This window comes from Zootermopsis nevadensis, unplaced genomic scaffold (assembly GCF_977971745.1).
Source record: "Zootermopsis nevadensis isolate Lab colony 2312 unplaced genomic scaffold, Znev_1.0 Znev_ptg000012l, whole genome shotgun sequence".
NCBI classification, from domain to species: Eukaryota; Metazoa; Arthropoda; class Insecta; order Blattodea; family Termopsidae; genus Zootermopsis; species Zootermopsis nevadensis.
In genome coordinates, this window is record NW_028259144.1 from 10,864,792 (window position 1) to 10,892,500 (window position 27,709).

Genomic DNA, 27,709 nt, shown 5'->3' on the forward strand with positions numbered 1-27,709 from the left:
GTGGTTTTTAAATTATAGATGTTCCGTCTGTTGTTTGGTGGTTGTTGTAGTAATGATGACTTTTTCGTGTCGCTTGAGATCGACGAACGTTCTAGTTTGTTTTGCAGTGGGTAGCTCGTAGCGTTGGTTGCGTACTCCCGTTTTCATTTTGATATAAAGTTTTATAATAGGCTTTATAATTTGATATATGAAGTCAGCCTTTATAATATTAAAAATATTTTTGTTTGTAGGTGAGTGTTAAACGATTAATATCCTTGGTAACATTTATCGTCTGTTTCCGCATCGCAGCAATTAGGTTAGGTTGCTAGAATCCGAGCGCTCTCTGGCGTTTCCAAAGCCACGCTTAATGGCGCCGGTATTGTTGTATTCTCACAAGTTAGCAAGAAACATGTTGATGTTGCTGATGTCAGCCAGTTATGACGTAAATGATGGGTTATCCTCTAGTGGCATGGAATTCATACCGAGCTTCAGTAAAATCTCGAAATTAGTGACTGAATTTTAAAAAGGAGACGGTGAGACGGGCAAACGTAGGTTAATTGGCTTTAAAATAATCTGTTACAAATAACCTGGCCTGAGTAGTAACATAGCTAAGTCGAGATTACCTATACATACGTACACACGTACACACACATACATATACATACACTAAAAATATAATTCACTCTTATGCTGCTGTAAACAGAAAGTTGTTAATACTTCAGGCATTTATATAGAATTGCTATATTTACCTGCTCACTTTATGACGCAATTTCTTGTATGTCACATATCAATCATCAACCGCAGAGTGAAACAACATATTATTACCGACAGCGTCATCCCATTATTACGTATTGACAATACTCACTTGATAAACCACGCAAATGGAAACAAGGTTCTCCCAGACTCAAATCAGTAACCTATTAGGTATTCAGTAGTCCACGAAAGTTCAATGCTAACTTCAATGTTAGGAAGGCTAGTAACACATTCCTCTTTTGCAAGAGTGGTGCACGTGCTGGAGTGGGGCAGCGGACAGTTGAAAGGAAACCATATTTTTGCTACCTCACTTGGGAGAACACCACTGACTGAGTAACTTACAAATTGACCGGTCAACCACACAGGAACAATTCGTTCTCAGAAGCTATCAGCACCCAGCTGGCCAAGAAATTTCTCTCCATACGTAGAGCCAAAAGTTGTTTACCGTGGTCTCAGGATCCTAATTCAGGCTGCTGTACTGAAACACTTTGATCCATCCCTCATCCCCTATTAATTTTTTAAGGTCCACTTTAATAATATATTTCTTTATAGACTCAGGTCTTCAGCAGAGTGGCCTTTCCTTTCAGATTTTCGGACTGGAACGTTATGCTCCTTTCTTATTTATTTTGTGCGTGGTATATGTTCTGTTAATGCCACCTGTTAATACAATATTTGTGTAAATCGTAAGCTCGGTATTCGAGATGCCTCGGTACAAATGTTAGGTCTGAAACCGGCCATCTTCAAGCAGATTTTACGTGGTTTACATATTTATTTTCAGGAAAATGTTTAGATGGCACAACACTTTCTATAATTCATCAATTACAGTTTCTATACTGTTTGAAGTTCAGATGGCTGCTTTATTTCGTAGTGTTATTTTAAAAAGACAACATACTTCTATGCATAAGAGCTAATAGTTCAGAATCTGATTACACTCGAATCTAACCTCGTAGTATCCGCTGTAATTTGTAAATTAATTCGGCAGTTCGGAGGTCTAGAACCGTAAGATTTAACATCGATTATGACTGAGGTACGGTCTCAGATGTGAAGCATGGAAAAAGGAAAGTATATTAAACTTATGTTTACACACATTTGAAACGGTTCTGTAATTACTCTTGTCTGTCTGGTTCAGTCTCTTGATCACTGTAATGATGTTCAATACACCGGCTGACAAAGCTTGTGGTAGATACATACTCATGGAGCTTATGTGCGTTTACTTATGGAGAAAATAAAGTAACTAAGTTTGTGTTAGTAGAAACCAAAGGTTCAATACCACAAATCCTATTATCTTAGATCTAACGCCGTGGTAGCCGAAAGAAGTTTCAACGACGCTTAGGAAATTGGACCACTGTACCTTATCCATTGTGAGGGAAACACGGATCACATCCTGCGCATTAGATTGATTTTACTATCCTCCTATTTATGATCGGTCTCCCAAGTGGTCTCATTTTCCTTCAGGTTTTCAATGTAAAATGTAGACTATATATGCGTCTTCCCCATGCGTGCTCGATGTTCCGCCCATCTTAGATTTATTGATATTAATTTAATGATGTATGGTAATTAGTTCAAATTTGAAGATAATCATTGATAGATTTTCCAGAAATTTACATGATAAAGTTCAGTGAAGCGATAAAATTATATAAAATATTTTATCGTTATCACACACACACACACACACACGCACACATAACTGTTACTTGGTAAACTGCAACAGGTAATTAATATCTTATATTTTCTTATGAATGTTCCTTCCAATGGAGTGCATTCATTGCGCACAAAGAGAAGTCATTTGCATCACTCTTGTAATGTGTAATTTCCTTCCTTTAAGGTAAACTCGGGTTTCAATTTTCTCGAAATATTTAGTTCCGTCTCGTTTGATAAGATTTGGATTGAATACAGCACCATGCATACAATGTTCTAGATTCACGAACATGTAATTTATAATAGACCTAGGAAACTTATAACTTACTATTAGATTAAATTACAACTCTTGTAGCCTACGTACATACAAGATCTCTGTTTGCATTTCAGTTACTGCAGTGTAAAGTATTATATACAATTGACATCCATATTTATTTTCAAATGCAATTTAACTTTTTATGTTCTGACTCCTACTGCAATTACGTTCATCTTTAAATATTTCTTGCGTCCTCTGGGGTTAAAATATATGTCAAGTTCTTAAATTGTGTCTTGAAGGAATCTTTATTAACCGCTTAAAATAACTCGGGAAACATCTTAATCTCTTTTTAAATTAGTATTTCTGGATTATAAAGAACACGAATTTCTAAAGATGGCTTAAAAACTAAAAAAAAACAAGGAAAACCCGGTCTGCTGAAAGTGACTTAAAATAATATAACATTATAAACATTAAATATTAATTTGTATATCATAATGATATGGATATCAGTTGTCAAACGTAATCCCTGTAGGACATAACAACATTTATTGAATAGACCATAATGTTTATTCGGGACAAAACAGTAGTATCAGTGCACAATCTCTCATAAATTAAGAATGAAACAATCAGTGGAACGTACTGCACTTCGATGGATTGGAGTGAGCGTAGGCCTGTGTCGTAAACGGGTTTATGCCAGTTTAAATTGTATGTTTGCAATCTATTCAGAATAAATAAACGTTTCAGACAGATGTGGTACCAGTTTTTTCTATAAACAGTTTTTTATAAAATTGATGAAGCGACATTATACATTCATGCAAAGTAGGCAAAAATTCAACCGACTCGTTCCGACAGATTCAATCTCATATTGGAGCGAAACATGAAGATAGACAGATTTGATGTGTCCATTATATATTTTATGCGTCCTGAGCTAACAGTTCATAATAAGTTTACAACCGTTCTACTGTCAACACTTCAGATATTATGCTAAAGAACAAAGTCTCTTTGATCATTGTCGACTGGTGCATTAACTTAGCAGTTGACTGCTGTTGACATGGGTGATATTCGGAGCGTCGTTTGTGAGACGCGAAACCAAGTGTTGACATACAGAGTAAAGTTACACTAGAAGCTGCTGTACATGCTTCCATGTGACCGGTAGCATCTACAAAGGAAATGTAAGAAGCCGTATTTGGAACTGGATGACAGAGGTAACTGCTGTGTAAGACGTAACTATGGCATCATGGAAGAAATTCAGTCTCTACCGCTGCTCCAGCGCTGAGGGAAATAAACTTGTAAACGTTTCATGGTATTTTGTTTTGGTTTCACTTATTTAGTGGTAAAGAGCTGTACCCGAAAGCCTATTACAGAATTTGAACCCCGAAAATTTCTCACTATCTGAGTTGTGACTGTACTTTATTCATGTTTCATGTTATTTTCAAAGTTTCAAATATTGTTTTTACGGTATTCTGCTTAGACCTAGCTAACAACATGTGGCTGGCTAGAGCTGTCTAACTGTGCGTGTTATCTGATCAGTTCTGCTGTGTTAAAGTGCACGTAATACCATAAAACCAAAAAGTAAGGTAGAATACATTTTTTCATTTTTAGTTCCAAATATTAACTGTGCTAATACTGTTAATACGGTAAGCATTAACGCTCCACCCCTGGTTATCTGTGATGCAGTATCATTTAAGTCAAACAGTAGGCCTATTTTAGACATTTACTGAAGTTCATCAACATGCTGTCAGAATGAAAAGATACAAACTACTCTAACTCATAAAACTGCAAACCTCATTGATTAGGAAAGTAAATCTAACGTAACAGGTGATTAACGGAGAGACTCTACCTCCCATCACTTATTCTTTCCATAAACTTCACTCAAAAATCCAATCCGAGCTACGCTCGGAAAACTTTTACAACTCTTGTCTTTAGTGCAGTTTGCCGGAAATTTGCAGATCAAATAGTGCCTGTATCATTTATGCCGTTGCAAATTGATTAATGTAATTAAAACACTGCAATGGCTAAAATCGTGTGTAAAATAATTTGATCTTTAGCTAGATAAGTTAGCAGCTTTCTCATTGGTTAAGTTTACGGAGCAGAGTATTTCTTCAGACACTTTCAATTATCTTCATAGTCAAAAAATTCCGTTCATCTTATGGAGTTTAATTATTGTGTTCGTAAAAGCCCGACACTGGCCGCTATCCGGATCCAGATAAATCCATTTCACACCCGACTTTTATCACGAATTCCTAATGTTGGATTGTTATTATATACGCCCATATCTTTCCAAGTGGTCTCGTTCCTTCGGGTTTTACAAGTAAATTGTTTACATGTATCCCATATCTCCCGTGCATTCTGCGCGCCCTGTTCATATTATTCTGCTTGAAATAATCATCTCAATACTAGTTCATAAAGTGCAGAAATTGTGGAAAAAATAATGGGCATTTTTAATGCAAGTATATGGACTACAAAACAATAAATCTAACCCTTCTTGATCGTAATCTAAGCACACATTTTAAGAAGTATTCGGAAAACACAAGACACATATTTCTATGGCAAAGAAAACGAATTTACACACCATTTCTGGCAAAATAATCTATGACAACATGGACCTAAAATTGTATAAAGTATTTATAATGAAACCTGGGAGCAAAATTCCGCTGCCTAACCGCATGTTAATCAGGTCCCCTCCCTGCAGGGCGAGTGATCGGTCGGTAGCTGGGCGATTGCAAAATCGATATTTCATCCCTCGGCAAATCAAACCACAAACGTACAACTGTGAAAATTTAACTTTTCCAGAGGTATACTTTATAAAAAAATAATGAAGTAATTTTAAAATTTTGTAGTAAACAGTCTATTCTTCCTTCACTCGCTGACTTTCGCAAAATTCTGGGTTGGCGTTTGTCTGAAGTATTCCGTCCAATATCGGCAGTTCTACAGCTTGAACTACTGACTATTCTGCATTTTTCCTCAGTGTATCAAAGCAAATATTTAGACAATACACTGTAGTGGACAGCGAGAGACTTTTTCCTCATGTACTAACCATTTGTGTTTATATTCTCAACTCAATCGAAACCATAAACCACTGCAGTTAAAAGAAAATCCTTAAGTAACATTAGAATCAACCAACCTAAACGAGTTGATGTTATGCAGAAATAGAAAACGATCTCGAAGATGATGGTATAAACAAGTTGAAATTTCAATTGGCGATGAAATTATTTTCCTTGATGATGATGTTCTTTTTCCTGTTCCGATTTCAAGCTGATTTTTAAGTCTTTCATGACGCTGCATAGGTTCCCTTTGTTCTGAAGTGCCCGTTCCTGTTTCTTCTTTTAAGCTGTGATAAAATAATTTTCCTCTGAAGCCAACTATTCTTCCTTTTACACAACCAACGTTCAATTTCTTCCGTATCGCTGCGAAGCTCCTAGTTAGCTCGCGTTGTCCGCCCGTGCGTATGCCGACGATGACTCATCACCCAGAAACGTCGGTAAACTTCTACCAGACTACACGGCGCAACAACCCAGAAGACAGATATATTTGGCATTTCCACTTTCTACAAATTGTGTTTTACTGCTCGTCAAGAAATATAATATTAAGTGCCGTATTTTGCTATCGACATTGCCGTGAAGAATGTTCGTGCTCATTAGCAATATGAAAACACCTGTCCACGATTTCAGCATGACATCATATCTTATGACGTATAGCAGTGCAGCTGGAATAAACTCTCATTAGAAGCCTCTCCTATTGTTGTGTTCCCACGTCATTAGTTCTGACGAGGTTCCAAGCAGCCTCAAGCATCTACTGCTCCAGGAAAATTCCTGTCAAGTATGTTTCTATTAAAAATATTTGGCAACATTCTTATCTTTCTTGTTGCTTGTTTCTTTCCTTCTGTGTTCTTTCATGTCACAGCTCCTTTCTTTCTTCAGGTATTTCGTTAAAAGGCGATTTAGCAATGTACTTGCACGAATGCGTCAGTTAGTTGAGACATTAACTCTAGAACCGCTAAACGGATTTTCTTGAACTTTTAATATTTGGCAGCCTTACTGAAATTTGGCAAACATTACAATCTCCGTTAAGAGCGGAGAACAGTATGCGACACCACACATGAAAACGTATTAATATTTCAACCCGTATCTAGAGCTCAACTGGCTACATATTTATCGGAGCGAAAACGTTATCGCACAGAACTTGTAGAGAAAAATTGATAGCCATTTTCTGACCTGAATCCTTTGTTCAGAGACGTGTAGTTCTCGATGAAAGTAACAAAGGAATTTTATGTTGTATCACAATATAAGTGGTTCTGATCAAATTTTGTAATTATCTGTCTGGTTTCCTATCCACCTATCATCCATCCACCCACCCACCCTGCACTAAAAAGCAAATTTGTCCCGTTAAAAGCCATGATGGCGCTTGGGGAGAAAGATGATGTAGTTCCTACTCATTCTTAACCTCGTTATTAGATACGTGTGAGTGGTCAGCGCTCACGGTACACATTGGGCAGGAGGCTAGCTGGGCCCCAAAGCCGATCTGGACGCAGAGACCAGAAGAAAATCCTCTGACTCTCTCTGGGGTAGAACCCCGATCGATCAGCCCGTAGTCACTCTACTGACTGAGCTATCAGGTTCCATGAACACCTACAATTGATTCGTAATTCACTAAGTGCCAATGCTGACATATGTAATGGTTCAGTTTGTTAAAAGTATTTATTTCATTTATTTAATGTGTGTATGCATCTTTTTGGGACAACTTGCATGTACTTTCTATTTTTATCTGTATATTCTTTTTAGTCTGATTATTCCTGTCATTCACTGTTCGTTTTTTTATGCGGGTTGGTTATAACGCGCTAAATGAGAGGAATCCCGTCAATATCAACTTGTGATTTTACAGAAATAAAATTCAGGGTTTATAAACAGCAATGGAATCAACTGCTGGACTGAGTAACCAACTCTGACATTTCTGTACCCTTATCACTGACCCCAGTGCGAATGAAAGCAGCGCACTGCGATGAACCAAACTACTGCGCCTCTGCACTTCACACTTCTTAACAATGTCAGGGAAGAAGACCTATTCTCCTTCGACTCCTCAATTTCTCATTGTGACGCAGGCAGGAGCTGCAAGTTATGAGTAGTAAATATACAATTTCGTGATTAATCTCGGTACGTTATTTCCGGTAGTACAGATCTTAATTAATTTAGATTTCTCTAGTGAAATTTATTAGTAACTTGAAAATTATTCCCCAAAATATATATCGAAATGAAACTGCTTGTGCCTTTTGTTCTTTTGTTGCCTGCATCAGACTTAAACCTATTGATTTTGCCAACAAGCAATGTTTTTGTTTCGCTTTGTACATAATAACCTCTGCAGCATTTGCGTATTTCTTTGGAGATGTAAGAGCACATAAAATTTTGCAATTTCACTTTGAGAGGAGCTAGAGCCACTTCCACTGACGACATGTTCTGTTATTCGTCATACGGAAGTAATATGCATGAGCCGGGATAGCTCAGTCGGTATAGTGACTGGCTACGGACTGGGCGACCGGGTTTCGATCCCCGACGAGGGCAGAGGATTTTTCCTCTAGCCTCTGCGTCCAGACCGTCTCTGGGGCCCACCCAGCCTCCTCTACAATGGGTACCGGGGCCCCTTCCCGGGGGTAAAGCCGGTCGGGGCATGACGCTGACCACTTACCCCCATCTAGTACTGAGGTCAAGAATGAGTAGGAGCTATACCTCCACTCCCCCCAAGCGCCTATATGGCGTATAGTGGGACAGCTTTTACTTATGGAACTAATATGCAAAAGCTTGTGGTACCTTTGATAGCATGATTTTAGAAATAAACTTCATGAACAGGAGTCCTTCTTGAAAAGTAAATAGTTTCTTAGCTGGTCAATATAACTATTCGCCTTTTATGAATCCCGAAGGTTGAATAGCGTAATAATGAATTATTCTTGGGCTTCCATCCGTGTCACGTGGCTGAAAGGTGTAAACACCAACGTTTCGAGAAACATCTTAGTCTTCTTCCTCAGGGTGACAAGGACGAATACCCTGAGGGCGAGGACGAAGATCATATAACGTTCATTAACGTGCTCGTAAAACACTAACTGTTTCATACACGAAGCCAGATCAATGCAATCTTTATAATACATTTTAATATTATCCCCCAGTTTAATAAAAGTTAGTTAATTCGTTCTACATCTTCTGGGATGCGTTACCCTACATTTATGCATAAAATAATATCAGACGTGAGTTATGTCCGAATATAGCCTGCGGTTACCGAATAGGATAAGAATGATAAACCATATGCAGAAAGGATATGAAAATGTTCTTTAACATCAAATAATGAGCATACAATGAAATCGCTGTTAAGGAGAAGAAAATAATTAAATATTTCTGTAGGCCACGAGTAAGAAGCTGTGGACACTGTTGGAATAAACGGATGAATAAAAGAATCAGTATCATTTTATTATTATGTTCCATATACTCGTCGTATTTCTATTATTGTTGCTAACTGCCAGGTGCGTCATCGCTGCAAATGACGTATGTAAATCTTTAAACGTTTTTAGCATAAACATTGTCTCCCTTGAGGGCACGTTCTCAATAAGGGAAATGACCTAGGTAGGTTGTCTTAATAGATGATCTAGCTTGGTTATCTGTTTTTTGTATTTCCTAACGTTCTACAATTATATTAGTGTTCCCTACATGGATTATTTTGTTTTTATTTATATTTCTTCATTTATTTTGCTTTGTGTTAATATTGTTTCTTTTTTGGGTTTCCCTGTAATTGGCTGTTATATTTAATACTGCACATGTATAAGTTTAATTAATCTATTTTTGTACTATTTTTCATTATTATTTCACTATTATTGTATGTATTATCAGTGTTAGCCTGTTATTGGCTTCTTGCTGTTGGCAAACACGTAAATAAATTAATCGAATTGAATTGAATTAATTGAAAATTATTTTATAAGTGTATACTTCTCTTTCATGCACATGTATTCCGAACATTGACAGTAATAAAGGAAAACTGCAGATTTTTTCCTCATATAGTTCTTGCGATGTAGGCTGCATGTATTCAGAAGAACAGAGTTCTTTATGTCAGGAAGAATTTTATGCATTTAATTATTTTTATTACTGTTTCAAATTGTTCTGTAACTGTCTGCCTATCTTTTGACTGTCAAATTGTCTAACAGTTTACCTTGCTGAGATTTTCGCGCCGTTATAAACGAATTCTCATGACCTCTGTCCTCCGAGTTGTATGACGGTGTAACGCTGTGCTAGGCAGACTGCTCTTACAATCACATTACAGAACCCTAGTTTGTAGATTGTAATGAAACCCGGTGTTATATTGCAGATTGGTTTTCAAATGGCGCGTGATACCCAAATTGGATCAAGACGGATATGAATACCGGCACTGACTCCCCACTACTCTTTTCGGTCCTTTTCTTCACCGATTCTCTTGTAACCTCATTCGTGGAGAATGTTTTATTATACAGCGGGCAAGGAATCAAGCTATTCTATTCTCCAAGTGGGATAATTGAACTATGTTATGTGAAACATTTTCTATATTTAAACTCTAAGTTTCAGTGCATGAAATCACCAGGGGAGAAAATATGTATAGAACGCGGCATTGGTTACTCCTGATATTTTAAGCCAAAATTTATAGTTGTATTATATCAAGTAAATACGAGTAAAAGCAACATAAATAACACGTTTGTAACCGTTAATTTATATTGTAATTTTGTGGTTACTCAACTGGGGTTTAGTTCACAGAAGTCTCATGGATCACTTTTCCGCAACGTCTTTTCCAGGATTCAATGTAATGGCTAACAAGTGGTCTTTGCTTCGGAAGGAGAGAAAGGAGCGTGAAGCTAAACACTCACCTCCACTTGATACAAAGTTCAAAAATGTGTGGAGCAATGCAACGACGCCTTTTATATGTTACCATGTTCTACTGATTATTTAGAACTTAGTTTGTCGTTTGTTCGTTTCATTATGCGTTCATTATGCTCGTGAGTGATCAAGAAGAAAGATTTGGAATTGAACAGATGTGAACCAGTCACCTGGGACGTCCCTCGATACCTAACTCATAGACACGCCTCTTTACAACATTTTCTGTCATTGATCGCATGATTATATGGGCATGACTCGGTTTCTATAACGTCGTTTGTAGAAACAGCTTGGTGCAGTGTCACGTCTCTCTTGTTTATTGGCTTTCGCTGGTACAAAATTTATTTCCTCTCTGTGTTGTGGCTTTTGTTGTTTTGGTTCAATTGCAGCATTATATTTGTCAATAATAGGTGACCACGAACGACGGTGTTGTGGGGAATTACAAGTAATACATTTTTAAAACACGTGTGTCCACGTCAGAGCAGTCCTTGTCACTACTGTCTTGTTCTTTTCTCCCCGATATTGTACTCTTGAGGTCGTAAATCGGCATGTGAGCATTTGTGCTATTCTTTTACATGTGCGGCAGTACAATTCTCACCCAGTAAGCGATAAGATACAAATAATCATCTTATGCAAGATTAAAATAATTACGATAAAACTTCTTGTACAGTTACCTTGTAAATTATCAAAATTTATAAATCAACGTCAGAGAATATTTCAAGAAGTCTCTTTAATATCCAATAAATTTTATTTTTGCAATCCCTATTTTTGATAAACTTGCAATTTCTTTCTTTCTTGTGGACCATTTATATTCGTTTAACATGTTCCAATCATTTAAATGTTCTAAACAGACACCTCGGAAATTGATTCTGTTTCTGTCTTTTGAAACTCTGTAATTCCTGTCTTAATCTCCAATAGTAAGTTTTACTGGTGATATCAAAATACACATCTAGAAACGTCAATAATCATTATAGAATTTGTGATATTGTCCAAATTTATAATCTGTATGCAACACTAAATCTTATTATTGTGCTTACAAACGTTTCGGAATCTCACAATATTCGACTACTGAACGATAAATAAAGTTTATGGGTTTTAAATTGATTTGCAACACAAGAACAACTCTAAAAACGGAATATAACTCGTTTAAAGCGTGTGTATCACAAATCGTCTTAAATATTTGATATCGTTGACATTACACTATGCTCCGGGACAGAAGTATCATCACATGAAAATAGACTCTTCAATTTAAAAAATCTGAATTTCATAAAATAATTTGTCTGCAGTATATATTAAGGCCTGTGTGATTATACTACCGAAGTATGAATGTACACAAGAGTTTCAAGCATTATTGAAGCTATAAATGTTTGATGCGAAGTGGGGAAATTTTTGTAGTGAAAATATATGATTTTTATTGCTTAAATATGAACACAAATAATAGTAGTATTGACGGAAATATTCACAAATACTTCCAACACTGAACGTTCCTTGATTCGTTTCTGCGACAGTAATTAGGAATAAATCTAGAAAGCTGAATTGCAGCAGCGTTTAGTATAAAGTACTTAGTTCCTTTGTGCAAAATTATTCTGTGTTCAACATCCATTCTGCCGTACCGACGTGGTTGCTGCCAGGAGACCACTTGAAATATAGTTAATAGGTAAAGTGCTCTATGTTCACCTATATTTCCTTGCTAGCTAACCATGTATGTACAAAGCCACCCACTTCGTATTTTGATGCCCAATTGCCGTGTAACATCACGACCGTAAATACCACAATATATGTGATATTACATCCTTTGGCACTTTCAGAAACTTTCTATAAAAGGGAAATTATTTGATATATATTCATAAGCTTGACGTAACAAAAAACCAATCCATTACTTTAAGTACAGTTTATTTTACGAGAAGCCTTGCTTTAAATTATTTATCAGTAGTTGTGGTACTCTTGAGCATTTAAATTATCATTTATTATAATCTGGTAGCCATTTTGAAAGGTAAAACACATACAGGCCTACAACCACTTTTAATATGCTTATTCATTAATAAATTATTAATTTTATATATATAGATAGAGACAAGTAATACAGAAAAAAATGATGGAACAACAAGCAGCCCCAGGAACTAGTGTTGGTTCTCTGCCCCTTTAAAAAACCGACCCGAAGCACTTTTGTTCCAAAACGGAAGAGACATACACATCCGACCACCGAGGAGAGAAAGACCCACGCCGGTCCCCATATAACACAGCAAAGCCTGAAAAGACCTGGAGGCACTCTGGCGGGAAAAAGGAATGTTAAGACCAGAATGACACAAATGAAAGTATAGGAAGACACAAAAGAAACATCACATCCCCCCCCAAATGGAGCAGCCCGGAAAAAATTCCCACACAGTAGATATCCAGCAAGGCGAATAAGGTAAATGTAGTAGTAGCAGCGCAGAACACTGAACAGAGGCAAACTTCAAGTAAAAGCTTGCATAAACACTCATTCCGAGGTCAGATCCATGACCCGAGATCAAAAGAGGCAGATGAAAGTTTGGCTTCCAAAGTCAATGCCGGGCGTAGATGGCAGGTAACACATACGTAAATGCACCTGTGACAAGACTGGCGTGCTCGGAAGAGTGATACGCGGGGTGTTGATTCTTGGACACGTAGACTGGTGACAATGCAGAGGTTCCGAAGAATCTTACCTGCGCGCACAGTAGGTCCTCGGAGGAAACAGCAGAAACAGTAGAAGGCTGGAGAAGGGTGACGCGTAGTGAGAAGAATAAGGACGGAACCGAATGCCATTGGAAGAAACAGAAACTTGGTAGAAAACAAATGTAAATTCATATATTATGCAAAATAATACGAAAGCAAAAAAACGAGAATATTCGTGCAATATAGCAAGATATACACAAATGTTTAAGCCGGTTTCAACAGAGAAAGGTGGGTCAGATTGGCGTCCGTAGGGACCACCGTACAACGAGGCGGTGATATCGTTCATCCTTTATTTTAAATAAGTCATATACAACTCTTGTAAAATGTGTTATATCGCAATGTTAGACCTCGACCAGAATGAAGAAGTCTGAGTCAGTACAAACCGTTATGGTGGTGGGTCGACGGACCTTCTTAGTCGATGAGGGCGACCGGTTGCTGCAACCATCCCTGCGAAGTGGATGGATTTGGAGACTTTATATTGCCTGTGGACAGTCTGAAGGCGGATCTGGTCAATAGATTCTTAATGATGTCGTCGTTGCATCAGAGTAGACTTAAAGAGAGTTTAGCGGACGATGAAGGAGGCTGCGCTTATGCAGCCACCAGAACAAACAAGAGTCCCGTTGTAGGAGCAACGTGGCAGCAAACTTGGGCCAATTTAGGGCCCAAGCCAGTCATGTCGCATATCCCGTGATACGTCTGGGGTCCTGGTCTGAGGTATCCGGAGGAAAGGTGATAAGCTCTAGAAGGTGTTGAACACACTGGAACGTTGCCTGAATTATCTGACGAGAGAGATCAACGTCGAGTCCCAGGTGCGTTAGCCGATGAATTGGTGTAAGAATAGATTTGGAGAAGTCGAGCGTGAGCCCATGCTGATATACTGTGCTGGAACCCTCACCGCAAATATTAAACAGTCATCAGGTTAAGAGACCATGGAAACATCGAAGAGTGGACGAAGAATAATTGCTACCTTCTGTCCAAGGCGCTAGCGGTGTCCCATCGGTAGGCGTTGAAGGGAATACTTCTGGCCCCGATACAAAAGTTATCAACAGGACTCATTAACTTTACAGAAACGTGATTGGTGAACTCAGAATTCGCATTGAGTGACGCAGCTCTATTCGCTAAATTCGGAATTAACTCACGAAAATATTTGGCATAACAATAAATCTTGCGATGGCCTTCACGTCTCGCGGTGGCGGTTAATTACGGATAGCAATGGTAGAAGCAGGGCGAATAGTAACCCTTGAAGGAGAAATAAGGTGCCCCAAAACGGAAAGGTGCTGTGTAGCAAACTTGACCTTCGACGGTTTAACAGTAAGGCTCGCGTTACGAAGGCGCTTAAATACTTCCTGGAGATGTATCAAATGCTCTTAAAAAGACGAATTATAAATCACTACGTCGTCCTAAAAATCGTAGACATATTTGAATTTGATGTCCGAAAAAACCTTCTCAAGCAATGTGTCAAAACCTGAGCGCCAGTGGCTATTCCAAAAGGCAGACGACGAAATGTATACAACTTACAATGGGCAGCAAAAGCCGTGAGTGGACGAGACTCCTCAGAAAGGCGGACTTGGTTATAAGCAGCATTGAGATCAAGAGAGGTGTAGACTTTAGCTCCGGCAAACAAGTGGAATAAAAGGCGCCCTACGCCTCCGGCTGTGCAGGTAGGTGCGGGGACCAGTAACGTCCGGAAGAAGAAATATGAATATTTTAATCTTCTTAGTGATTGCAGACAGAACTATAGAGTTATAACCATATTAAGTACGGTCTATTTTTATAGACCGTACTTAATAGGAAAAGACTGGAGGAAGATTATAATAAAATTATAGGGGAATACCAATCAGGCTTCCGCGCTGGAAGGTCGACAATAGATCAAATCTATACGGTGAAAGGTATAGTCGAAAAATTTTGGGAATTTGATGTCAATCTTTATCATCTATTTATTGATTTTCGAACGGCATATGATAGCATAAATAGAGAAGGACTCTATAAAATCATGGCTGAACAAGGGATACATCCAAAGATGATACGACTGGTCAAAATGACTATGTCTGGCTCCAAGGCCCGGGTTAAGATCTGTGGCGGTATGACTGATCTATTTGAAGTTGGATCGGGAGTTAAACAAGGGGATGGTCTAGCAACAATGCTCTTTAATCTTGCTCTGCACTGGGTTGTTAAGCAAACCAAGGTGGATCTCAATAGCACATTATTATATAAGAACTAGAGCAGGGCGCTCCTTTCGGAGCTCCTAGGGAGGGTTGGTCAAGTTTGTAAAACGCCACCAACCTTGTGTAAGTAACTAAACTAACCGCCCCGAATTGAGGGTTAAAACAATTGACCAACCCCCCTTCTGGGAGGTTGGTTGCGTTTTGAAATCTTAAGTAACACGATAAAATAACTCCCCTTCGGGGGGGAGGTGGTTTAGTGTCTCATTCAAGTGTTTTAGCCCTTGAGTAAGAAACTAAACTAACCCACCCGAATGGGGGGTTAAAACACTTGACAACCCCCCCTTCGGGGGGGTTAGTTGCGTTTTGAAATCTTAAGTAACACGCTAAACTAACTCCCCTTCGGGGGGTTAGTTTAGTGACTTATTCAAGTGTTTTAACCCCTGAGTAAGAAACTAAACTAACCCCCCGAATGGGGGGTTTAAACACTTTAAATTCTTGAGTAAGACACTAAACTAACCCCCTTCGGAAGGGTTAGTTTAGTGTCTCATTCAAGTGTTTTAACCCTTGAGTAATAAACCAAACAACCCCCCGAATGGTGGTTAAAATACTTGACGAACCCCCCTCCGGGGGGTTGGTTGCGTTTTAAATTCTTGAGTAAGACACTAAACTAACCCCCCTTCGGAAGGGTTAGTTTATGTCTCATTCAAGTGTTTTAACCCTTGAGTAAGAAACTAAACTAACTCTCACCCCCCAATGGGCGGGTTAAAACTTTTGACTAACTCCTCCTTCGGGGGGGTTGGATGCGTTTTAAAATCTTGAGTAAGATACTAAAATATCCCCCTTCGGGATGTTAATTTAGTGTCTTATTCGGAGCACTTTCTTTAATCTAATTTTTTACTTCTTTACATCGCTGTTCAGAGGCCAATTTTCTTGGTCAGTCAGCTTTCTACGTCCAACCCCACCCTTGCAAATTTTCGTCTGATTTCTTTTCCTTCTGTTTCTGTTGAATACGTTTTTCTACCTTTATCAATGTAAGTCTTACTTTGCTTTCCTTCATTTGTTAAATAGTTCTGATGTTTTAGTTCTTTACCTCGCTGTTCAGAGGCCAACTGTTCTTGGTCAGTCAACTTTCTACGTAAAGCCCCACCCTTGCAAATCTTCGTTTGTTTGTTTTTTGCTCTTCTGTTCTTGTTGAATAAGTTTTTCTGCGTTTATCAATGTAAGTCTCCCTTCGCTTTACTTTATTTGTTAAGTACGTCTGATGTTTTAGTTCTTTACATCGCTGTCCAGAGGCCAATTGTTCTTGGTCAGTCATCTATCTACGTCCAACCCCACCCTTACAAATCATCGTTTGTTTGTTTTTTGCTCTTCTGTTCTTCTTGAATAAGTTTTTCTACGTTTATCAATGTAAGTCTTCTTTCGCTTTTCTTTATTTCTTAAATAGGTCTGATGTTGTAGTTCTTTACGTCGCTGTTCAGAGACCAACAGTTCTTGTTCAGTCAACTACTTACGTCCAGCCCCACCCCTGCAAATCTTCGTCTTAAAATCGATCAAAGTCAGTTTTCATGATACTTTCGTAATCGTAATATATCGAATGAGTATCAGTTTACCTTGTAGGAGTTGTTGGAGTTGGTACTTCAAATACTTGATAACTTCTTCTTTCACTTTTCTAATGTTTTAGGCCAACTGTCAGTCAATATTCAAGAATGCGATGTGCTGCTTCTGGAGCAGTGACAATGCGACTGGGTTGATAATTTTTGATTTCTTTGTTGTGAAGCGTTATTTGTTTACTCTGCATTGTTGTGTTGTACTCGGCATTGTTGTGGAACACAACAATGCCGAGTAAAGAAATATCTGTTGACATTGTTGATGACGTAATTTATTGATGACAACGAGGAATCACAAATTTTTATAGTAAAAGAAGATAAGATGCTCAAATAGTAGGATATGCCGATGATCTCGATATAATGGGTCGAACGCTACCAGCATTAGAAGGAATATATAAGGATCTGGAATTAGGAGCTGCTAAAGTAGGGTTACATGTTAATGAAAGGAAGACTAAATGGATGATACAAAGTAGAGATAGACACAGAATAACGATCCAACCTAACATGACATTGGAGATATTCCAAGAAGTACAAGAATTTAAATATCTTGGAACAATCCTGACAAGTAATAATGATGAGTTGACTGAAGTACAAAGTAGAATAACAGCAGCAAATGAAATATATTTTGCGTTAAAAGAGATTATGAAATCTAATTGTGTACATAAAAGCAGTAAAATAAGGATATATAAGACCATCATCAGGAGTATCCTCTGCTATGCAAGTGAGCTCTGGACACTGACAAAGAAAACAGAAATGATGCTGGGCGCACTTGAAAGGAAAATTTTGAGAAGAATCTTTGGATAAGTACAGGAAAACTCAAAGTGGAGGATACGCTACGATCATGAGCTATATAGACTATATAAAAGTAATGATATAGTAACTCACATTAAACTGAGAAGGTTGGAATGGGCTGGATATGTCTACAGGATGGAAGAGTATAGGATACCCAAAAAAATATTGGAAGGAACAATATATGGGAGAAGGCCAGTGGGAAGACCTAAAGGTAGATGGCTGGATGCAGTGACGAATGACTCCAGAAATCTCCTTGGAACAGCATCTTGGAGAAGGATAGCGTTGGATAGAGATAATTGGAGGAAGAAGATAGAGGAGGCTAGGGCTCGATTTTGGGCTGTTACGCCATAGTAGTAGTAGTAGTAGTAGTAGTAGTAGTAGTGATTGCAGAGCTGAAATCGGTTTCCCCCTTTGGCACAAAAAAATGGGACTAGAATATGGTGAAACGGAATGTCTAATAACCCCTTTGTTTAATACGTCATCTTCGGGGACGAAAACATATACAGGGGTACGGGGGACTTAACAGGCGTGGGGTCAGTCGACTCAAGAAGAGTGGTAAAACCTACCTAGCAGTAAGCATCTGAGAAAAGCCAGATTCAAATGAATTTCGTGGTCGTGAAGTTCAGATGTCAACCAAATCTAAATCACCAAAAAATGTGGCATGGCGGCGTTCGGTAAAAAGGGGAAATTTATTTCCACCAACAAATGTGAAATAAATGATGCGGGTCCTCAAATCCTTTAATAACCCCGTTTTGACCAGAAAATCGCTAACCAAAATAAACGGACAAGTGAGGTTATCAGAAAATAAGAAAGGGGAAAAATACAAGTATATTTGTCCAACTGGAGTTTGCAGTTGTCTTGGCCAAGTACAAAGGCCGAGACGTAGCCGTGTAGCATTTAACCGGAGTTACTGTAAAGGAAGGGATCTTCCCAAGATTACGTAATTCACGTTAAAGGGTAAATGGAGTACTTGAGCAAGAACGTCCCGATTGTAGGAGAGCAAAAACATGGTCAGCAACGTGAAGACAAACCCGTGGTACAGCCGGCGAAGGAACCGCATAAACTTGAGAACGCTTAAAAAAATGTGGGCTTTCTAGACCGTGGCCTTTCTAGTTGTCATGTCCGGGTCACGGGCTGTTTTTGAATATTAGAACGAGAAGCATGAATAAGGATTTCCACGAGAAGTTTAAAACGTTGCAAGACCGACTCAAACGTATCTCCCGATATTACGGTTCGACGGGGAAAAATCCTCTCAATAGGTTTGGGCAACTTAGTACACAAATACGCGTGTATCGTCATGGCGTATGTTTACCGACTCTGAAAATTTTACCTAAGCCGCGGTAGAATCAGAGGTGACATGGCCAATAGAACGGGGCTCCTGAGTGGGATCCTGTGAAGGCTTAAATGGGGCTATGAAACGCCTCTATAGACGACACTGATTGGGAAATATCCTCAGACAATTCGTCAACGGAGGAAAAATTGGATTGGTCTAGGCCAGGTAACGAGTCCTTTAAGTCAAATGGCTTAGGCGCGTCATAATCCTCGCATATTGATTAGGCCTGATGTTGTCTGCCCAAACGTCTGTTACAACTTACTGAATCCCATTCAATTTATTATGCAAGATTTACAACTCACCCAGAGTTTCGATAGATTCCAAGGTAGAGACGTGAATCTCCCAGCCGCTTAAATCACGTAAATATTCTTGAAGGTCGAGGGCCTACAACTGTTGTGTGTAAACTCCCTTACGCATCGTTATGTCATATACCAGGTCTGCCTACCTCACATAATCCTGGTTCGGTAGGGCTCGTTCTATCATAACAATGAAAAATTGCAAACACGCATTAAGATCAATTTCACAGAAATGAGTTTCAAATAGAAAAAAAGATAAACAAGTACAATAACAGAATACCTTAAAGTTAGATTGGATCATAAGACCATGCTCTCTGCTACTAGTTGAAAAACACAGGCCCGCAGTCACTTTTAAGATGCGTATTTATTAACAAACTCTAAATTAAATATATATAAAGATACAGACAGGTAACACAAAAAAGAACGATTGCACACCAAGCAGCCCCAAGAAACTGTCGATTCTCTGCCCCTTTAAAAAAAACAGAATAAACGGTCCAAAATGGGACAGACGTTACACATCCGAGAACCGAACAGCGAATAACCCCAGCCGTTCCCCACACAACACAGCAAAGCCTGAGAAGACCAGGGCGCACTCTGACGGCAAAAAGTGAGGTTAAGAACAGGCTGACACAAAGGAAGGTAGGGAAGTACAGAATGACACCAAGGAACCGTTGTAAGGGATAGAATATCTTATTAAATTAACAAACGCACACTCTTAAATTGAGTAGATTTATGAGCGCTGTGGGGAACAAGTAAATCAAGCCAGATAAACACGATCGGGTTAAATAAAGAAAGGGAAACGGATTTGCTACCAAGAATGTTATACATATGTGATGAATCTGCAAATAAATGCTCTGTACAAATCACTGCAAGCCCTGACATGTGGTGACCTTGAGCATTTTAGACTGGTATCATTGCGATCGTGCGTCCTGCCTGACTCATAAATGTTTGCCAGTGTGTGTTATGCTATAGGATACTAACAGTTATCTTGCGAAGGATTCGTCCTTTTTGTCTGAACGACGATTTAGGATATCTCTGCATTAGAGGAATCAAGGCTTCTATCGGGAAAAAGAGTATGAAGAATTGTTTTAATTGCCAAGTCCATCTAGGAATTCTGGATTGTAAATCTGTGGTCTCAGAATAAACGAAAAAATAGAGGCGATATGTACTTCGACATTTTGGTAACTATTTACACAACATACATTGTCAGAACCCAGAAGATCTGGATCAGATTGGTTATTACATTCTGCTGGTTTGCTGGTCTCTAATTGACTAAGTAGTTTAGTTGCTTGATTGGTGGGTCGGACACAGAAGCAGTAAGTAATGAAGTGGAATGTCTTTATCAGCTAAATATTTATATTAACTACTCCAGTACAGTCTTGTAAAATGGGGTTACTTATTTAGACTCATTTATTAAGTAATATTATCTGAAACAAAAACGTCAGAACTTATCTATTTATTGAATGTAACTAAGATGCTTATCAAATCAAACACTTGTAGTGTTAGTTAACAAGTTGAGCTGAATTCTTCCGTAAAATTTCACTTTCATTTGAGAAGCAAATACCTAAAACAGACCAGCATAAAAATCTGTATTAAGATTTGCATTCGTTATGAACACTCACTGGATGAGAAAGCTCTAGAAATAATAGAACCGTTAGCGAAATCTTTAACTGTTTGAAGCAGCGACAGTTTAACCCAGTTCACTTTAATTGGCAAGCTGGAGTTACTGTATGTAAATTTACTCTGTAAAACTCATAAAAGTGTAGTTTGTTTTCAAAATAGCTTTATTAGCTGATTTACATGATTATATTTGACCTTCTGTTTCGATGATTTTCGATGATCGAATCTCTTTATCAGTGGTTACTGAACATGAAATCTAATTTCAGTATGAGTTTAAAAAAATAGATGCAAATTGAAGGCAATAATTGAGTTCATAAACACACCAGAAACGATGAAGTATTTAGCAGAAAACTGTATTCTTATGCTGTTACTGTGGTTGGTTTGACGCCAGGAACAATCTAACTGTTGAAACATTTTCACAGTTTTTATTTAGTTAGAATACCAGGTTATACATCTGTGGTTATAGTCATGATTATGGTGTCAGAGGGTCTCTGATTGGCTTCAGTTTTCACAAACGGCCAACTAATGCTTTAAATTTATTGGGCCTAAAAGAAAATGAAGCACTAGATTCATTGCTGCAGGATGAAGGAAAATGGGACAAAATTTAGACACATGTTACAGCGAAACGTCTAGAGAAGTAGAGTCGACTGTTAAGACTCTACGTGATTTTATAAGATGAAATAGGGTCAACTAAAAATGTAAGTGACTTACCACATGGTCCATAATGACAAGAAATTCTCCGTCCTTTATTTAACACGAATGATTTTTACTCTGTTCAAAACAACCTAACACTGGACCACCTCCTGAGACGGCTGAATCCAATTCACACTGCGATATTTTACTTCTTTGAGAAATAGCTGCACGTTCAAAATAACATTTAGTTGTTCTCAGTTTATTCTTTTGAAGTGATATGAATTCCTTCTTTGCTTAATTTATGAGGTAGGTTAGACAACGGTTTGTGTAATAAAGTGCAGAAAAGGCTATTTTCACATAAAGAGTGAAATTAATAGTACAATGTATGTAATTATGAGCCTCAATATTTGTCTTATTAAATGGTTATTCTGAAGACGAAAAATGAAAAAGCAACATAAGGACGGGACATATAGCACAGAAACAAATACAGACCTGAACCCATTATTTTGTTCGGAATCTAAAAATAATGAATGCAGCAACAAAGTTTGTAGCATAATAAAAGAGTGACCTTGTTGAGCAGCTACAGAAACGTATTTTTTTTTTGAAATACCCAGCTCTTTGTAGTTAGCTGGTGTCAGTTATATATATGTTCTATATTTAAATAAACTCGATGCGAGAAAGACGCAGTGAGGTACTTTAGAGTGTAAGTGATTTAGTGACAGAAATATACTTCGTTCATATTATGTAGCGCTCCCTAAGCTCCACGATACAAGCGGTGGAGCTTACAAGGCCGTGTCTGATGCACGATAGTCAATTTGTGTTGCTTTAGTCGCTCTGCGTTTTTAATCTACGGTTTGAATTTACGCGTGTGAATTTATATGCGTTTTAATCGAAATTTTACACTACTATGAAGAAAGAAGGCAGTGAAATACAATCCTGGGAATCATAGCTTATAGATTAAAATTCGTGGTCACACAGAGTTAGAAAAGTAAGTGGTGGATAGGCAGTAGGAATATCATACAAAAATATGGTTTATGTTGTGTAAATCTGAAAAGTCTTGACTGTGATTTATTTCGGATATAAGGAGATTATTGGAAATGTAATCGCACTTATGTTACTACTCGATAGTTTCATGTTATTTTGACATTATTATCCTTTAATATTAATTTTTTAAGCCAAAGAAAATGTGAAGGAGAGTTGAAAATATAGCAGACGAATAGAAGCACGGGAAAATATGAGGGAGAAGTGAGGGACATAATATTTCTGGGAGGAGAAAGATAATTTTATTGTTAGAAGTTTCCCAGGCATTGCCCGCTCGTATTAAGGACAGAGTAAGATGAATACGTCAGGGTGATATGTAGTAAAAATTTGTGACAGATACAGCAGAGTTTTGATTTTGTAACAAATATTGTTATTATAATTTAGAAAGTTAAGTAATTTTGTGATTTCCGCAGTCGTGTGGTCTTCTTGATTAACTTAATTCGGGAGGGCTTCATAAGAAACGTAAATTATCAAATTGTTAAGCATTTCGGATTTTGCGTAGTGACGGAGAAAAATCAATGGAACCTGTGTCGAAGTGGCCATTCGCAAAACCTTCAGGACACATACTGAATCCAGGAAACCAAAGAACGTGGTAGTCACCTAATTTTTCCTAACATGTATGCAGTAGTCTATGTTATAAATCTCAGTAGATCTTGATACGCCAGTCTGCAGATTATAGCTTTACATACCTTGTATAACATGGATGAGAAAAGAACAAGATCTATTAGTTGTTTCAGTAAATGAAGTGGACTAACACTTGGTGTAACGGCGTATTATTCGTCCATCTATAGATTAACATTTAAATAAATTGATATTGTGTTTATTATTTGAAAAATTCTTCATTTTCCTTCGCAGTTGTCAGCAAAAAATTTGGACACTCATCTGAACCAGCGTAGGGGTAGCAATAATTGTTATTTAAGGATTCGATTCTCTGTGTAACCCTCGATGATTAGCCGCCTAAAATGAGGAGCATTCTTCTGAAGCAGGACTTCAGTTTCTTTGCGTGTTTGTGATCACTTCACGATACAACATATTAACCCATCGAAAGGGCGCAAAGTATTATATATGTTTATCAAAAATGGGATCGCATTGTATTGTACTGGGCTGATTTCCTGAGTCGGAAATTATCTCTGAACACACTTGTAAAATAAAATATTCTTCCTAACTTACTGAAATGACTTTTGGTCGACACCATGTCAGGTTGCTGATGTAAAATTTCGATTAGCAATACACTTAAACATTATTAATAATTCTTAGCACCTTATTCTATGAGACTTATACTTTATTGAAGTGTGTTTCAATGTGGTATTAAAAATTCAGTTTCTAAAGCAAAGAAAACAAAACAGTCATTTCACTGCTTGATCAATCTTCACTCACTCTATGTACAACCTATGCAGCTGAAAAAAAACCCAAGACTCAATGAATTCATGGATCTGTCAGCGAGTTACTTAGTTTTATCATTGTATTGACAAACCTTTAGTTGTCATGCTGTGCGCGCTTGTGGGCAAAAACTATTGGCGTATGAATGCTGATCTAGTAAAAATTAATTACCAATTTTTATCTTTGATAGCAGTAACTACGATCGATATAAAAACCAGACAACACAGGCGTTGCATGTATCAGTATCCATGCGGCAGTAGTACTTTGGAAATACTGTGCTATGTTTACACTCATTTTAACCGTTTTTCATTTGTTGAAGGTAATTAAACGAAGCGAAAATCTATTACTATTAAATATATGTTGTTTTCTAATTTTTCATGCTCGTGACGAAGCGGTATTTTTTTACATTACAAATACTCGGATATTTTGAGAGGATCCTTAAATTTCAGTGATGCCCAGTGTCTCTTGGACAGTGGAAATTATCGATAGCATTCATGGGGATTGTTAACTAAAACGAGTTCAATTCATTTACACAATGTAATAACTGCGACTTCTGTGAAATAACATTTCACCTGCTCACTTAATTTAAACAAACTGGGGTTAATTAAAAATACTTTTTTTATTTGCATGACTTTATTGATGTTTGGTTTACTTGACAACACGTTTTCCAGTGCGTAGGTAATGCAGCGTTGAATGATAGAATGTATTCAGGGTATGGAGAGAATTGTTCGCGGCCATACTAACTGTACTGTTCCGATGTTTCCTGGGAGGTGCTGAGGAAATTTTGTACAATTTCAGCATCCAGATTTCAACACAGTAACTCTTGAATACGACATAGTAGTGTTCACCACTACCAAACAATGGATTTTGCAGGTGCATAGTTTTGTGAGTGAGACTTATGTGAAAATGCTGCATGGCTAGAAACCTGTGGGTGTAATCAGCTTTATTCTATTCCTAAAAATATATTCAAGAGGAAACAACAGGGTCATGTAGCACGTAGTATGTTGCAGTATTCTCTGCCACGAAAATCTACTCTCACGCAAAATTGATTCAAAATAACGGTTCTTAAATAATGGTTTGATGGATATCTTGCATGGTGTAAATCTTAGCCAAGCCATATGCGGAGTAAATCATTTGTATAAATATGTTGCATGTGTTAAGTCTCATGTAAAGTGTTTCTTTTTATCGATAAACTAGCCTGATTCGGTCTCCATGATGCCATCAGTCAAGGGGAATTTTTGGCCCCCTGGTGAAGATGACGACGAAGAAATAAAGAAAGGAAGATAATATTCACGCTCAGAATTGTGTTTATCAAGAATTTGGAATTGTCTTATTTGTCTGCTGTTCACCTATTCGAAGTCTGATAACAAACATAGCAGAAACTGCTGCTTAGAATTACTTAATTGACTGATGCTCAAATTTAATGAATTTCATTACACAGTTAATGATATCTATTCGAAAAATTTGTTACTTCATATTTTAATGGAGGTACCCTCGTCCGCACTGAGTCACTCGAAATTTATGGCACATTAAAAATGTCTGTTTTCAAGCGTTATATTTTCTATTACCACTGACTTCTTAATATCTCTGAGTCGATTGCAAACGAACTATTGACAGAAGACTGCAGGTTATTGGGTTTTTCTTAACCTTCTTTAGATTATATGTATGGCCGCATGAACTGTATTAACTCCACTGAGCAACAAACCCCTTTTCTCTCAAAATGCAGATCTACTGGTAAGTATTTTGTATGCCGACTAGAGACAGTCCGCAAATTCTTCCGCTGTTTTTGCAGTTGGAATATAAAACAAAATACGCAAGATTCATGTACGAATCTCCCTGGTTTGTTGTAACCACATTTTCATTTGTCGCAGGACGTCTAACAATGTTCTTCATATTTTGTCATTTAAGTAGCAACAAGCCTAAATTTTAAAGTACTCTCGGATAACTTCATGAATGGGCCCTACAAATCTTCGAAAGATAGAAAAGGAAACACCTGAAACCATTTGAGAATTTCTCAAATCAGAACAAAAACCAGTGTACAATATTGTTTATGGAGAAATACTGCACATAGTTTTTAGTTACTTTGAAATTTACCCCACTGCAAAAGGTATTTTGACGTTAAGAACATTCGTGCCAAGTACTTCTGGAACGCGGAATTTTAATTATAACGACTTATTCTTGTGTTAAATTTGTGGTGTACACAGATATTGATGGTTGCTTAATTACTGTCTGTGTTGGTGATTTGAGAAGGAATGGTGCAACTGATCAGCCCTCTTCAATCTTGAAGGTCCAGGGTTATCACTTGGACTATAAGAAAAAACTAAGTTTTGCCATCAAGTAGCTAGCACGGTACCGTTAAGCCAGACAATAGACTACATTGGCCGAGTCAGGGTACGCTCCATTTTAGGGATTATTTTGACATAACTCTAAAATTAGCATTAGACATGTACCTTGAGTAAATTCCTACTCCTCCCCATATGTAGTGTGTGTCTTATACTCCTTTATTTGTTAATCCTGATAATGATTTCAGTGAAGTTTAAATACTATGGAAAGCTTCATTACAAAACTTTATATATATATATATATATATATATGTATATAATGAATGAATATATATATATACAGGGTGATTCAGAAGTATGTTTACAAACTTCGTGTGAGTGTTCCCAGATCAAAAATAAGAAAAAATGTTCCTATGAACGTGTGCTTGCAAGTGCTTCTTTTCAAAATAATTGCCAAAAATTAATTCCAATGTATGCCTTTATTGCCAAGTATAAGGACAAGAATTTTCCTTTATAACAGATGCTCAAAGGTTGCTCCTCCATTCTGCGCACATGCCCGAGCACGACGTACACAAGACTGACGAATTCGTTCGTACACACCAGGGTTTCCTCGAATCATCTGACATGGATTCTGCACAAGTTCCCATAGGTCGTCTTCATTGTTTATGGGTGTTTCATAAACGACGGACTCCAAATGACCCCACAGATAAAAATCCAATGAAGTCAGGTGACCTCGGTGGCCATGCTACTGGGCCATCGAGTCCAATCCATCGCTGAGGGTACTGTTCATTGAGATGATCTCTGGTGCGACGGGAAAAGTCTGCTGAGGATCCGTCGTATATAAACCACATTTGTCTTCTTGTATTCAGTGATTCATCTTCAAGGAGACGTGTCAGGTGGTTTCTTAAGAATCGCTGATATGAAGGTCCTCTTATACGTGATGGAAACATGTGTGGACCAATAAGCATTTCGCCAAGAATTCCTGCCCAAACATTAATTGAAAATCCTTGCTGGAAGCTGGGTTCACTTTGATATAAAGTCAGTTCATTGAAACTTATTTTTGGCTATTATTGGAAAATGAAACATTTGCGACCCCAAGTTCATAAGAACATTTTTGCTTATATTTGATCCTGGAACACGCACACGAAATTTGTAAATATACTTCTGACTCATCCTATATATATTAGGACTGAAAACTCTAAAACGCCCTTAATTTTGGTTCAGGGTCAAAGACTAATTTTCAAAGACTTGGATGTAAATTAAATAACCGAAATTCATGTAATCTGTGGACATTTTGTAACTTATGGGTGCTAATCATCTGGATTGTAAAGCCATGTCGACTTGTAGATGGAAACCAGCATTT

The 27,709-nt window shown here is 37.8% G+C and overlaps 1 protein-coding gene and 1 long non-coding RNA gene across 4 annotated transcripts in view; one reads left to right on the forward strand and one right to left on the reverse strand.

The window, feature by feature from the left end:
• LOC110827670 (uncharacterized) overlaps positions 1-19,938 on the reverse strand; it is a 101,893-nt gene extending 81,955 nt beyond the window's left edge. For all 3 annotated transcript variants that reach the window (XR_002542449.2, XR_002542450.2, XR_002542447.2), the window contains exons 1-2: positions 19,671-19,938; positions 19,397-19,570 (exon numbers count right to left, since the gene is read on the reverse strand). This is a non-coding gene — a long non-coding RNA (uncharacterized LOC110827670). The remainder of the gene's footprint in view (positions 1-19,396; positions 19,571-19,670) is intronic.
• Octalpha2R (alpha2-adrenergic-like octopamine receptor) overlaps positions 1-27,709 on the forward strand; it is a 492,102-nt gene that overhangs the window by 44,114 nt on the left and 420,279 nt on the right. The gene's annotated exons all lie outside the window — the stretch shown is intronic.